Genomic DNA, 16,196 nt, shown 5'->3' with positions numbered 1-16,196 from the left:
ACTCATGAAACAACATCAAAGCAAACATGATCAAATGCTTGGTACCTCCCCCAAACTTAAGTTACACAGTCTCTGTGTTGTCAAGTAAAGAGAGAGATACCGAAAATAAAACGAATATGCAAAAAGGAAATGGTATATACAAGGGAGAGAAAGAAGTACCTCCTATGGATAGTAGGTGGGGGCAGATGCCCCAGCATCGTCGTCGTCAGGTGGGAAGGAGGTGTAGTAACCACCGGATGCTGAACCGGAGCCTCCATACCATGGTTGGCTCTCAACCTCGTCAATCTCGACCTCACTATCAGAAGAAGCGAGGGAGGGGGACTTGTTACCAGAAGTGGAAGGTTGAGTGGGTGGGTTCCTCCTCTTACGCTGAAGCTGCGCAGCAGTGAGGGGGAAGCCAAGAGCATCAGGCGGAGGTGGAGGCTGGGGGTTTGAGGTGTTCGCGAAAGCGAAGTCTGCTGAGCTACATCCCGCTATTCCTCCCCTGGTTAAGACATCAGCTACTTTCTTCATGAATTTGGCTGAGGTCTTTGCCTGCTTCTTTACTGTCTTGCTTAGCGCCTTGCACTTATCCTTCAGCTTTTCTATCGTTCTGTCCTGAGCCTTGTTCCACCTCTGAAGGCGACTAATGTGGTCATGAGCATCACAAAGAGCTCCAGGGGGAAGAACTCCGTCATGTGGCTTGAAGTAGTAGCGCGGAGGTCTATAGATATGCTCAGAAGGGTCTGCAACAGGCGAGTCATGTTGCGTAGGAACACTTCTTCTCCTTGATGGAGCAGCATTAACTGAATCGAGAGGCCCGTGTTCTCCAAGAAAGTACTCCTGGGGTATGTTGAAGCTGATAGCTCCAGGTATCTCTAAACTCGTCAGGTTCCGGTTTGGAAGAACCACTTCGACTGGCTTGTCCTGCAAGTAGTAGTGGTAGACGTAGTCCTTCCCATACATCCCACTAAAATAGGTAGCAATCCTCAAGTAGGTGCTATCAATGAACTTAGGTCCCGCTGCGTCCTTTCCCAAGGAAACATTCAGAAATTGGAGCAGTGGTGTGATCATTCCACCTATCCCCATCTTTGGGCGCGAATCAGTGGTGTACCACGCCCAGTCTCTGTAGTGCTGGAGACGACCCACAAAGAAACTGACCATCCCGAAGGTAGCATAGATGTCGGTGCTGGGAAGGGGTAAAACTCTAGGTTGGGTGTAGGGACGGATAGCCGGACAGAGCAGTCGCATGTCTTCTTCAGTAACCGTACCAGCTTGCTTCCGTGGGTAGAATGCATGGACGAGCATCCTGTGGAGGTAACGTACGGACGGGTGTCGGATGTGTGAGTTCTTGTCAGCCCCGGTAGTGTGTTTGTTTCCAGTGATCAACTTCCAAAGCTCCGTGGGAAGGTTCTCACACTTGGGTAGGGAGTGGTCTTCTAGGTCTTGGAACCCCATGACTCTCCCAATGTCCTTGAAGTTCATGTTGTATTCTCGTCCATTGACCTTGAAACTGATTTTGCCCCATCCTTGCCTCACATGCGCGGTGTCGTGGTAAGTGACCGCAAGAGAAGATAAGAACTGACAAGTGACATCCTTGTAGAAAGGATATGCCATGGTGAGGAGTTTTGGCATCTTCAAATGTCCTAGCATCTCCTCAATGTCAGATTCAAGACCCAACTCCTTCAGCAGATCAAGGTCGGCGAACCTGGTTGGAGTCCAAGTGACCTCATTCTTCAAGTGATCATACAGCTCCTCCACAGATGGAGTTTTCGCCCTATCTCGATCAACCGCAACCCCTTTGCCTTTGGACATCTTGGCTTTCTTCGTAGGTGCCCGCTCATCAGCACTCTCAGTTTCACTTTCCTCATGGTTGGGAACTACTACGCTTTTCCCTGCCCTCTTCTCCTGTTCTTTCGATTTCCTTGCAGCCAAAGTCTGCTGTCGAACAGTCCTCTGCGTCCCTGAGCCAGTTGGCTCGCAGGGTAAAGCTTTTCCTCTTAGTGCAAACTCTTTTCTTTCAGCTTCTTGCCTTTCAGCTTCCAACTTTCCCTTTGTCTTCTTAACCATTTTCACCTGAAAAATTAAAAACTTGAAAAGGGATAAGTAGATGGAAGTAAAGACGGGCAAGACTTTGCAAGTGAAAATTGCAAAAGTGAACTTAACAAATGAATTATCAATTTAAACTCAAGTTCAACACAATGCAACAATTCTCACTCTTGTAACACCTTAACGCATCTAGTTCACCCACAAACACCCAATTAAGGTCAAATTCGAAAACCCCCAAATCCATGAACCCTAATTTTGCCAAAGTGCAAATTAAACTCAATTTCACCATTTATTCGACAACCCAACTTGATAGATAAGCTTTCCCGAGTCTATTTCACCACAATCTAGCAAGAAAATGACCAAATTTTGATTTTCAAATCCTAGGGTTCATGGACTTACGAATTTGAATTTAAAAACTTAATACCTTGCTTTGGATGAAAGGAATGGTGAATGGGTGGTGAGGAATAGGCTACAGGGGCGAAAGCTTGGATTAGAAACAAGAACTAGTTGATTTGGGTGAGAATTGAGAAAGTTTTGGGATTTTTGGTGTCGGTGAGTTTGAGAGAGTTTGAGAGTTTGTGAGAGGAGGGGAGAGTGATAGAGATGGAGTCGCGGGGGTTGGGGGTAGGTTTAGGGTCGTCCGGTTCGGTCTAGGGTGGTTAGGATCGGTTTACTTGAATTAAACCGGGGTTTAGAGTTAGAAAACTTACCTGGACCGGTTCGGGAGCGACGTGAGGGTGTCGCTGCGAGAGGTCGCTCCCGAGTCATTTTCTCGCGTCGTGATTCGACGAAAACGCGAGCGACCTTGGAGTGTCGCTCTCGAAACCTCGCTCTGGAGCTGGAGCGACTTCGAGGTGTCGCTCTAGGACGTCGCTCCAGGCCAGTTTTTTGAGCTCCGTGACGACGAAAACGCGAGCAACCTCGAGGTGTCGCTCCTGTAACGTCGCTCCCAGCTGGAGCGACTTCATGTGCTCGCTCTAAGAGGTTGCTCCGAGAGTGTTTTTGGAGCACATAACGTCTTTAAGCCGAGCGACCTCGAGGTGTCGCTCCCGTAACGTCGCTCCCAGCTGGAGCGACTTCAAGGTCTCGCTCTGAGACCTCGCTCCCACGCACGATTTTTGCTCAAACCTGCATCGATCAAGCACCTGCACACGACTTCTCTTTTTTTTTTTTTTTATGCAATAAGATGAAAATGAAAATACCAATGCAATATATACAAGGATACGCATGGGACTTCCTCCCAAGTGAGCTTGTTTTAAGTCTCTAGCTTGACTTTGCCTCTTTTTGGATTAGGCCGGGGTAGGGTCAGACAGTGGAGTTGAAACCCCATCTTCCTCTGGTGCAGTAGCCATGTAGAGCTTAACCCTTTGTCCATTGACTGTGAAGTCTCTTCCATCAGTACTCCACAAAACTATTGCTCCATATGGCCTAACCTCTTTGACTTTGAAAGGACCTGACCACCTTGACTTAAGCTTTCCTGGAAATAGCTTCAGCCTAGAGTTGTAGAGAAGAACTTGATCTCCTTCTTTAAACTCTCTCTTCAGGATATTCTTGTCATGGAAAGCTTTAGTCTTCTCCTTGTAGATCCTTGAGTTCTCAAAAGCATCCATTCTTATCTCATCAAGCTCATGTAGCTGAAAAATCCTTTTCTCCTTGGCACTCTTGATGTCAAAGTTCAGCAACTTTATTGCCCATAGTGCCTTGTACTCAAGCTCCACTGGCAGATGGCAAGCTTTCCCATACACTAGGTTGAAAGGTGTGGTGCCCAGTGGTGTCTTGTACGCTGTCCTATAAGCCCAAAGTGCATCATCAAGCTTATTGGACCAATCCTTCCTTGTGATCCCCACAATCTTCTCCAAGATAGACTTGATCTCCCTGTTAGAAATCTCAACTTGGCCACTTGTTTGGGGGTGATAAGGAGTTGCCACCTTGTGCTTCACACCATTCTTCTTGAGAAGTCCCTCAAGCAGTTTGTTAATGAAGTGGGAACCTCCGTCACTGATCACAACTCTTGGGACTCCAAACCTTGGAAAGATGATGCTCTTGAACATCTTGGTTACAACTCTAGCATCATTGGTGGGGCTTGCAATAGCTTCCACCCATTTGGAGACATAATCAACAGCCACAAGGATGTATTTGTTTCCAAAAGATGATGGAAATGGTCCCATGAAGTCAATACCCCACACATCAAACACTTCAACTTCAAGGATTGGATTCTGAGGCATCTCATTCCTCTTGGTGATGTTTCCTCTTCTTTGGCAAGAATCACACTTTGAAACAAAGTCTTGTGTATCCTTGAACATATGTGGCCACCAGAATCCAGCTTGTAACACTTTCGCAACTGTCTTGAAGGTGGCAAAGTGGCCTCCATAAGATGATCCATGACACTGTGTAAGGATCCCATCAATCTCCTCATTTGCAACCACTCTTCTATAAAGCTGATCCTTGCAGAGAATGTAGAGATAGGGTTCATCCCAGTAGTATCTCTTCACATCCTTGTAGAACTTCTTCTTGGCATAGCCCACAAGATTGAAAGGTTCTCTTCCTGTGGCTAGGTAGTTCACCAAATCAGCATACCAAGGTTCCTTCTCTTCTGTTGCCTTGACTTCTTCCAGCTTCCTACCAGTCTCACAAACTGCTATCACTGCTTCAATAGCCATGATCTGCTCCTCAGGAAGTCCTTCGTCAATAGGAATACCAGACTCTACCCTCAACCTGGACAAATGATCAGCTACACCATTCTCAACTCCTGGCTTGTCCTTAATCTCCATATCAAACTCTTGAAGCAAAAGGATCCACCTCAAAAGCCTGGGTTTTGCATCCTTCTTGGCCAAAAGGTGTCTCAAGGCAGCATGATCTGTGTAGACAATGACTTTAGACCCAACCAAGTAGCTCCTGAACTTCTCAAAGGCAAAAACAATTGCCAGCATCTCTTTCTCTGTTGTGGCATACCTCATCTGAGCATCATTGAGGGTTTGGCTGGCATAGTAGATCACATGGGTTTTGCCATCTTTCTTCTGCCCCAAAACAGCTCCCACAGCATAGTCACTAGCGTCACACATGATCTCAAAAGGGAGATCCCAATCAGGTGGCTGGACAATTGGAGCACTAATGAGTTCACCTTTCAGCTTCTTGAAAGCTTGTAGACATTCCACATCAAAACTGAAGGTGGCTTCCTTGCACAGCAGCCTGGTCAAAGGTCTAGTGATCATGGAGAAGTCCTTGATGAACCTCCTGTAGAACCCAGCATGACCAAGAAAACTCCGGATGTCTTTCACTGTCTTTGGTGGGGGCAAACCAACCATAACATCGATTTTGGCTTTATCCACCTCAATCCCCTTCTCTGAAATCTTGTGTCCCAGCACAATCCCTTCCTTGACCATGAAGTGACACTTCTCCCAATTCAGCACAAGGTTGGTGTCTTCACATCTCTGTAGGACCCTGCACAAGTTTGACAAACAAGCAGAAAACGAAGATCCGTAGACAGAGAAATCATCCATAAATACCTCCACAACATCCTCAATCAGATCAGAGAAAATTGACATCATGCACCTTTGAAAGGTGGCTGGAGCATTACATAGACCAAATGGCATCCTTCGATATGCAAAGGTACCATAGGGACATGTGAATGTCGTTTTCTCTTGATCATTGGGATGTATGGGGATTTGGAAAAATCCTGAGTACCCATCAAGAAAGCAATAGAATGGGTGATTTGCAAGTCTCTCAAGCATCTGATCAATAAATGGTAATGGGAAATGATCCTTTCTAGATGCGGAGTTTAGTTTTCGGTAATCAATGCACATTCTATGACCTGTGATGGTTCTTGTTGGTATCAATTCATCCTTGTCATTTTTAATCACAGTGATACCACCTTTCTTTGGTACAACATGCACAGGTGATACCCATTTAGAATCTGAGATAGGGTAAATAACACCAGCATCTAAGAGTTTAAGAATCTCTTTCTTTACAACATCCTTCAGGTTAGGATTTAACCTTCTTTGATGCTCGATAGAAGTCATTGATTCATCCTCAAGATGTATCCTATGCATGCACAAAGAGGGTGATATTCCCTTGATGTCATCCAGTGAGTAACCTATTGCCTTTCTAAATCTTTTAAGCGTTTTCAAAAGTTCAGATAGCTCAGTTTCAGTAAGTTCACTACTCACAATGACAGGATAAGTTTCATTAGGACCAAGGAATGCATACCTTACACCATGGGGGAGAGGTTTAAGCTCCACTTTAGGTGCCTTAAGCTCACTCCAGTCATCTTGCTGAGTGGCTGAGACTTCTTGGTGAACCATCTGTGGAAGCTCCTCGTACTGATCCTTACTGACAAACCCCTGGTGTGAATCCAGCATCATCCCATAGGCAGTACTCTCCAGGTTCTCAATCACCTCAGCCTCTCTCTCTACAGTCAAAGCATGCTGTAGAGGGTCCTCTAGTGACAACTCTTCAAGGATTTCATCAGCAAGGGCGTCCATCTCTTCAATGTAGAACACTTGCCCTTGAACTGTTGGCCTCCTCATTACCTCCTTGATGTCAAAATGGAGAATGTGCCCTTTACCCAGATGGAGATCAATCTTGCCTTCTTTCACATTAACAATAGCTCCTGCTGTTGCTAAGAAAGGCCTTCCAAGGATTAAAGGGTCTTGAGCTTCTTCACCCATTTCAAGCACCACAAAGTCTGTAGGGATCTCATAATTTCCAACCATCACTGGGAGGTCCTCTAAGATACCCACAGGGTACTTCACTGAACGATCAGCCAATACCAGAGAAAGTCTACACTTCTTGTACTGAGTGAAGCCGAGCTTCTTAGCAACAGATAGGGGCATCAAGCTGACACTAGCTCCCAAATCGCAGAGACATCTATCAAATACCATAGGTCCAAGAGCACAAGGTAATGTGAAGCATCCTGGATCTTCTAGCTTCTTTGGAATGACAAGCCTCTGAATGATAGCACTGCACTCATGAGTGAGAATCACCATGCCCTCCATCTCTTTCTTCTTTGCAGCTACAACATCTTTCAGGAACTTGCTGTATTGAGGAATCAGCATGAAAGCATCAATAATGGGCATTGTGACCTGGACTTCACTCATTTGCTTTTCAAATAGAGCTTGGTACTTCTCTAGCAGCTGCCTCTTGAATCGACCTGGGAATGGGAGCTTGGGTTCATAGGCAGGAGGAACAAAAGAACTTTCACTTGCAGGAGTGACAACTTCACCATCCTTAACTGTTTTCTTCTCTTCTCCAACCTTTCCTTTTCCTTTGGCTTCCACTATCTTCTCCAAGATCTCGTCATTGATCTTCTCATCAACAATCACCACTTCATCATCTATGTTGATGGCAACCCCCTCACTTTGTTTCTCAGCATCCTTGGTGAGAGCTCTCTGAGGTAACTCCTTACCACTCCTGAGAGTGATAGCTTTCATGGTTTCCTTTGGGTTTTGCTCAGATTTTCCAGGTAGAGAACCTTGTTGGCGATTTTGTTGAGTGTTCATGGCAGCAAACTGGTTCTCCAAAGCTCTGAACTTGTTGTTGAGCTCATTGTAGCTCCCATCAATCTTTGAGTGAAGGTTCTTCAACTCATAGCCAACATGCTTCTCACTTATTGTTTGAGACTCCAGGATTTGTTTCAATAGAGCTTCAGTGCTGTTGACTTGAGGAGTTGGGGTAGAGGGATTAGATTGCTGTTGGGAAGAATGGTTGCCCTTGTTGTTGAAACCAGGAGGAGGGTTTTGCTGAGGTTGATAGCTGCCTTGCTGATTATTCCGAGGCTGATAACCACTCTGTTGGTTGTTGGAATAGGATTTCTGTTGGTAGTTGTTGTACTGAAAGTTGGGCTCTTTCTTGTACCAGCTACCATTGTTGTTGATGAAACACAGCTCTTCCTGACCTTCCAAACCCTCAACTTCATGGACAACAACTGGTGTCTCTTGGCTTGGGTTGCCAACAAAGTGCAGCTGCTCTTGGGTAGCTTTGTCAGCAATGAGGATGTCTATCTTATCCTGTAGAGCCTTCAACTCCTTCCTCGTCTGCTTATCATCTGTTCTACTACCTCTGTCGTGGTCTCCACTGTAGACTGCATCACTCTTAACCATGTTGTCAACAAGCTCCTCTGCATCCTCCTCAGTTCTTCCCAAGAAGAACTCATTGCTAGTTGTATCCAGTCTGGCCATGTACTTAGGAAGAGCACCACGGTAGAATGTGCTCAGCAAACTCTCCTTAGAGAAACCATGGTGTGGGCATTGAGCTTGGTAGCCCTTGAATCTCTCCCAGGCTTCACTGAAGCCTTCTAAGTTCTTCTGTTGAAAGCTGGAAATCTCGATTCTCAGCTTAGCAGTTCTTGAAGTAGAGAAGAACTTCTCCAAGAATGCTTTCTTGCAGTCATCCCAAGTGGTGATGGAGTCGCTGTGTAGAGACTTCTCCCACTGACGTGCCTTATCCCCCAAAGAGAAGGGGAATAACTTGAGCTTTAAGGCATCTTCGGACACACCATTGGTTTTTGACAACCCACAGTAGCTGTCTAACCTGTCCAAGTGATCAAATGGATCCTCTAGAGCCAAGCCATGATACTTGTTGTTCTCGATCACGTTGAGGAGTCCTGATTTGATCTCAAAGTTGTTGGCTGCCACAGCGGGTGCTCGGATTCCCAATCTATGACCATGAATGTTGGGGCGGTCGTAAGTGCCAATGGGTCGAGCTGCTCGCTGTTGGTTAGTTGGAGCATTGTTATTAGCGCCATTGACGCCTGCATCATGCTGATGAACGTCTCCCATATCAGTGTTCAGTCTTTGCAGTTGAGCCTGTTGCTCTTCTTCTCTTTTCTTTCTAGCACACTCTCTCTCTAAAGCTCTGATGTCTGCAGCTCGTGGAACTAGGTTTGATGGACCGTTGCTCCGCAAGTTCATACACCTGTAGATTAAAGGGAGGTGAAAAAGAGTCAGTAACAAGAGAAAATAAAAATGACTTAGTCTCAAGCAATTGACTAAATCTCAATGTTTAAATCTACTCAGAATTTGGCAACGGCGCCAATTTGATGTTAGGAGTTTTCAAGGCTCCTAAGACAAATGTTGTAGTATAAATGATTGTCGAACCAGTTCTGAGAGATATGAAAGCACTGAGAATGCAAGTAATCACTTAATCTAAGTGCAACCAATGGTTTTTAAAAGGGTTTTTAAACTATAACTAACTAAAAGGAATAACTAAATGATACTTTCTTAACTATGAGAAAAGAGAACTCATGGATATAGGGATTAGACCTCGGGTGATCAAGTTTCGAACTAAGGATGGCAAACGATCAATCAAACTATCAACCTTAAGCTTAGACACAATCCTAAACAAACTCTATGTCTAGATGAATGTTCATTTACTAACACAATTCAAACATCAAATGTCTTTGGTTGAATAATATGAAAGCAATCATAACTAGCAAGTCCAATGGCTATCTTAGCACCTCTAACAACAAATGTCTTTGGCAAAGTATGCTAAAAGCTTAGAAGAGTTGTCTCGGGCATTTCCTCGAACACCTTTCGGGTGAGAAATGCCTAAGGATCAACAACTGAGTGGCCAACTCAGAAGATGCATTATGTTCACTCTGTTAGCAAGGAAATATGAATGATCTACACTAAAACATCCTAGCTCTAACCTAATCACCCTTAATCTCCCTAACCCATGAATTCAAAGGGTGATTACTCACTAATCTCCATGATTCCTCTTAAACCCATGTTGGATTTCAGATTAATCATGTAGAGAAACACAGAAAATAGATATAAGAACACAAAATTTCAATAACAAAACTGATCAATTGATTCAAGAGATGACTTTCCAAAGGTTTTTGGTGGTTTTTCTTAAGAACAAAGATGATCTGCCTCCTGGTGGCTTATAGAGTATTAAAACATAGGGTTAGAAAATAAAAATGTGCATAATGAAATGACTAAAAGGCCCTTGAGAAATCATAAGTTCGAGCAGAAATAAGATGCGCAGCGACCTCCGCTCGTCGCTCCGACAAGTCGCTCCATGCTTCGGGAGCGACCTCGCTGTGTCGCTGCGAGAGGTCGCTCCGGACTCGTTCTCGCATCTCCGACTGATGAAAACGCGAGCGACTCCTCCCTGTCGCTCCGTGAAGTCGCCCCATGCTTCGGGAGCGACCTCGCTGTGTCGCTGCGAGAGGTCGCTCCGGACTCGTTCTCGCGTCTCCGACTGATGAAAACGCGAGCGACTCCTCCCTGTCGCTCCATGCTTCGGGAGCGACCTCGCTGTGTCGCTGCGAGAGGTTGCTCCGGACTCGTTCTCGCGTCTCCGGGTGATCAAAACGCGAGTGACTCCTCCCTGTCGCTCTGGTAAGGTCGCTCTGATAGGGAGATCAGAGCGACTTGATGGTGTCGCTCCGGACTGGTCGCTCCGGTAAGGTGCTCGCCCAATGATCACTTTAAACACTTCTTTTGAACTCCAATTGCACCCAAATGTCTCCAAGAACTCCATGTGATACTCCAATACCTGATAAGGACTCATGTATGCAAAATGCAACCTAAACATGGCTAAATCCTAATCTATATGATCAAAATGCACATGGGTGAATGGATAAAACAATAGAAATATGCAAGATATCAATTTACTATCACGAAAGAGTTTCATTGGCAAAGGATGTGGAATACCAAACAAGTTGAAGAGTTGTATTAACCACTTGAGTTCTTTAACGGCAACCGCATAGCTCGATCTTCGGCTTCGGCAAAGGAGAGAGACACAGTGTCATGTTTCTTGATATGCCATGTTACTGGAGATTCACCAATAAATGTTATGTATGCGCTCAGAGAATAATGACTGAGTGGACAAGCTCCCCAATCAAATTCATTGAAGATACTAATGTCAAGAGAGTCATTGACTTTTAAGAAAACACATGTCTTCCTTTGAGATAATGAACCACTCGTAATGCAGCTTCTCCGTAAGGAAGAAGTGATTTCTGCATGAATTGAGCTAGAATATGAATGGAGTAACCAAGAACGGGCATGTATTGGTGAGATATATGAACCGACCAACAAGACGCGGTACTGAGGATCATTCACCAAAGGACCCTCAGCTCGTGCAAGTTGATGATTAAGTTCAATAGGAACTGGTGATGGTTTTGCTCCTAATAAACCCGCTTTAGATACAATATCAAGGGCGTATTTCCGTTGTGATAAATAGAACCCCGAAGCATTGCGAGCAACTTCGAACCAAGGAAATGTTTTAATTTTCCGAGATCTTTCATACGAAAACAACGCTGAAGATAATCTTTAAAATCATGTAGCGCCGTAAAATCGTTGCAAGCAATGATAAAATCATCTACATAGACTAGAATTGCAGACATATAGAGCCACAAACTTTAGAAAATAGTGAATGATCTGCATACTCATGAGAAAACCCAAACACATGTAAAGATTTTGTGAGTTTTGAGTACCAACATCGCGAAGCTTGGTGAAGGCCATACAATGACTTCTTTAAACGGCATACCTTATAATGATCACCCTTGAGGTAATTTCATATAGATTTCTTCAGTATCGCCATGAAGAAAAGCATTACTCACATTAATTTGATGAACTAACCAGTTCTTCGTTGCTGCGATTTTAAGAATAATATGTACAGTTGATAGCTTTTCGACCGGTGTGAATGTATCTGTAAAATCCTCTCCTTCGATCTGATTATTACCATGCACAACTAAACGAGCATTGCGCCGTACAATCGTTCCATTCGCATCATACTTGTTAGAATAAATCCATTTGTTTCCAAGGGATTTCTTTACTAGCTGTAGTGTTATAACATCCCATGTATCAGTAAGCTCAAAGGCATCAACCTTTGTATGCATTGAATCATTCCATATTTTATGTTTGACCGCTTCTTTGAACGTCTTTGGCACATCATCATTTATAATCGGAGCCATAAAAGCTTTGTGCGAATCTGAAAACAAATTATCAGAAACATAGCTGGAGATAGGGTAAGTAGTATTACCTAAGATTGTTTGTGGAGACCCATGATTGGACGTATAGTGTATGTGTGGGGGGGGGGGGGGTAGTCGTATAGTGAGTCACGTAGTCTTCCTAAAATTTCAGGAAGACCTGGATAAACATAAGGTAGATCATCAGGAGATACCACATGCACAAGAGTTGGACACATATGAGTAACAGTAGTAGATACATGTAAATCAGAAGGTTCAGCTGTAAGAGAAACATGGGTCTGAATCACTGATAGAGACGAAGAGGTAGCTGCAGGTTCTTGAACTGGCGGAATAAGTACTGGAGACGATGCACTCCCCATTAAGCTCGTAATAGGTAGGAGCCAACCATCAATTGTAGGATCATAAGTGTTCAACAGCAGTGTGACAAATTCATGTATATCAACACCAGGGAATTTTGTTTCCGAGAAAGCAACATCTCTACTATCAAAGAACTCATTCGTATCTAGGTCATATAATCTCCAAACCTTCTTTCCATATGGATAGCCAACAAAGATACACTTTCTGCTTTGATCACCAACTTATCCTTATCTCGCAATTTGCGATGAGAGTAACATAAGCATCCAAATACTCTAAGTTTATCATAATCTTGTTTTTAATCGGTGAGAATTTCACAAGGTGTCTTACCCTAAAGAACCTGAGAAGGAGTACGGCTTATAAGATGAGCTGCAGTACAAGTAATCTCTCCCTAGAATGAGACTGGTAACCGAACTTGGAAGAGACATGGATGCACAACATTTAATATATGACGATGTTTTCGCTCAATCCGACCATTCTGTTGCGGAGTCTCTACACATGATGTTTGAGGCTCGATTCCTTGTTGCTTAAAGAATGGCGTGAGGACCATGAATTCAGACCCATTGCCAGTCCGAATCGTTTTTATCGTTTTGCCAAGTTGCCTCTCAAATAGTGCTATAAACTCGCGAATCAGGTTGGCAACTTCAGACTTTTGTAACATTAAGTAAGTTTAGACGGCTCGTGAATAGTCATCAACTAATGTTAAGAAGTAGTGTGCGCCACAAGAAGAAGGACTCCGATAGGGTCCCCAAACATCACAGTTAAGTAAAGAGAATGGCTCAAACGCTTTATAAGAACTATCATTAAAAACTTGACGTGTTTATTTAGAACGAAAACAAATCTCACAAGACGTAGCTTGTTCATAATCAAAAACTAGTCTATCTAAAAGAAGCAAAGCCAATAAAATCTGATAAGAAGGATGTCCAAGTCGTCGATTCCATAGTTCTGATATTGAAGAATTCTTAACCTCAGTGCGATGTACTCGTGCAGTCGTGACCCCTGTAAAGTAATACACCCCCTCACGTTCTTCACCCGTTCCAATCATGATCTTCGTAAAACAGTCATTCCAGACAAAGAGAGTATCAATAAAAATAGCAATGCAACCAGTTTGTTTGAGTAAACACGACACTGAGATCAGTGTGCAGTTAAAGTCAGGCACATATAGAACATCTGATAAATAGTAATCTTTTCTTAAAACAAGCGTGCACGTTTTCCCTGCTTGGAAGAACCGTACATTAAGAAATTTGACCTAAGAAGACATTATGTCGGTAACATCACTAAGAAGAGATAAGTTGCCCGTTATGTGATGTGATGCGCCAGTGTCAATAATGAAATCTGCAATAGTTGGTTTAGCAGAGATTTTTCGGTTCATATTGTTGATTTAGTGTTCTGTAGTTGTTGGAGAAGTTGAGTAATATGGGCAATAGGATCAGCATTCATAGAGTTGGATGTCGTGGTGTTGTTGGAGACGGCTCTAGTTGAGTTAGAACGTCCATGGCCACGATTACTAGAGTTAGAGGACCGGCCTCCTCTTCCTCGTTGAGGTGAACCATAAGAACCACTCGATGATGTTGCATTCTTTTGTTCAATCCACCAATCCGGATATTTGTGAAGAAGATAGCACTCAGTGTTGTCAAGAGCTTTCTGAGAGAAGTGGGTGCACATACGATTTGGATCACAAGTTCAGAAGGTGATAGCTAAGGCTTGATGCAGATATGTTTTAGGAAGATGGGTTTGTGGAGAAAACCCTATAGCATCTGGTTTCTGTTCTTTAGAACGTACTGTATTATACTGTTGTTCTTCTCGTAGAACCCTTGAGTAGACATTATTAATATTTGGTAGCTGATCTTCATCAATGATTTGAGAATGTATGTTCCTGAATCGAGACTCATCAAGTCTGAATAAGAATTTATGAACACAAAATTCTTCGCGTTATTTCTCGATATCTGCGGAAGCTTCAAGTGAACACAATCGAGTAGTTTTAAGGTTTTCGAGTTTTTCCAATAGCTTGGTGTGACGTCCGTAGTACTCAATTACTGTTTGACCATGCTGCTGACAAGTATTTATTTCATCACACAATTGATGAATTCAGACACCATTCTTGACCAGGAAAATTCGTTGAAGATTATCCTACAACTTATGTGCCTCAAGTACAAACGAGACAGTCGATCTTATCTTAGGATTTACCGAAGTCCGAAGTCCGAATCCAACCAACCAGCATAGAATTAGTTGCTAGACATCGAGAGAGGTCTGGTTCTGTGGAGAGTTTCAGAATTGTTCCGCTTAAGAAACCAAGCTTTTGTTTTGCTAGTATGGAATTAGAGAGCTTTGTCGTGCATTATGTATAATTATCGCCTCGAAACAAAACCAAAGTAATAAGAGCTCCTGGAAGATAATATGATCTAGATGAATCATCAGTTGTAGGTAGGGACGCCAAAGTCGTAGTAAATGTAGAGAATGTAGTTTCAGCCATGTTCCTTGAGGATCAAGAAACACGGTATGTAAACCATTTATATTCTTTCCTAACTGATTTATATTAACTAATTGCGTACCAAACCAAAACAACTTCTATCCGTCGTGAGACTAAACCAAAAATAATCATCATAAATCGGTTAAGACTTTCATTATTTTATTTGTGGTTTTCTATTTGACACTTCTATTTACAAAACTTACACAAGCCAAAACAAATATTTAAAATGACGATATGTTATGTATACTACTTTCATAATTTATTTTCTATAGTATAGTTAGGTTATATGCATTATTACATTATCATATTAATTTTAATTTAAGTTTATAAATATAATTTTAAAATACACAAACAATATAACTTTACATTATCAAATATGGTTGGGTGAACGTCCTATTTACCCACGAAAACTATCATATAGCACTAAATGTCCACCAAACTTTGGCCTCATTCAAAATCTCCCCAAACTAAAAGATACATACTTATTTCTCTCCGAATCGATAGTTCGAAACTTATTTACCCATAAACCGTGGTCTAAGCTGGTTTATTATTAACCAAATAATTTAACCAAATAAACCAAACAAAAAAACTAATTTGAAACCAAACCATAAAACAGTCCGACCCGTCTATGTTTCTTCTTCACCAGACTTTGTCTCTGTCTTTTACTGTCTCTGTTAATAAAAGTTCACTTATCGAGTCTTATATGTGTTAATAATGGGTCATTGACTTCGCAATAGAGAAATGTAAGTAACTAAATATCACAGAAGTAAATGAAAGATGAACTTCTCGTTTAATAATCACTTCATTCTCTTCTTCTCCAATTGTAACTTCTCTATGAAGCTATCAACTATGGCAATGGAACTCAACCATAATAATTTCCATTTTCTCTCTTACATTTTGGGTTGTCTCCCTTCTGATGGCCATCCACCACCGTCCAAATCTGATTCCTGTTACTCCCCGAGCAACTCGCTTCCATCCAAGCTTATCTCGATGTCCTCGATTCCATGAAAAACGCAATCGCCGACATCGCACAGAGTCGCTCCATTCTTCGAACCCTTGGACGTAGACCTGATCACAAGGCAAGTGGCAGATTCGCTAATATCGACGTGTCATTATCGGAATTGTTGGAGGATATAGCTCTCGGCGAACGACAAGGATGTAGAAGAGAAAGAGCTTAAGTGGAGGGAAGCTATGGATCAAGAAAAGACATTGTATAATGTTTATTAGTAAAGACTATGGTTTCTCAAAAGAAAAAAAACAGAGACCATGGTTGGCTGGTTGCATAGACAGGTAAAGAAGAAGACATAAACGGGTTGGTTTAATATTGAGTTTGATTAAAAAATTGTTTTTATGGTTTAACTGGTTAAAATTATTGGTTAAATAATAAACCCGTTGAAACCATGGTTTATGGCT

The 16,196-nt window shown here is 42.8% G+C and overlaps 1 non-coding gene across 1 annotated transcript; it reads left to right on the top strand.

Moving 5' to 3' along the window:
* The first annotated feature begins 8,256 nt into the window (after positions 1 to 8,256).
* LOC125584652 lies at positions 8,257 to 8,363 on the top strand. Its single transcript, XR_007321562.1, has one exon. It is a non-coding gene; the product is annotated as a small nucleolar RNA R71 (small nucleolar RNA).
* Positions 8,364 to 16,196: the final 7,833 nt, after the last annotated feature.

Source organism: Brassica napus, chromosome C3 (assembly GCF_020379485.1).
Source record: "Brassica napus cultivar Da-Ae chromosome C3, Da-Ae, whole genome shotgun sequence".
Taxonomy (NCBI): domain Eukaryota; kingdom Viridiplantae; phylum Streptophyta; class Magnoliopsida; order Brassicales; family Brassicaceae; genus Brassica; species Brassica napus.
Note: the sequence above shows the minus strand (reverse complement) of the source record. Positions and strands in the feature narration are given on the sequence as shown.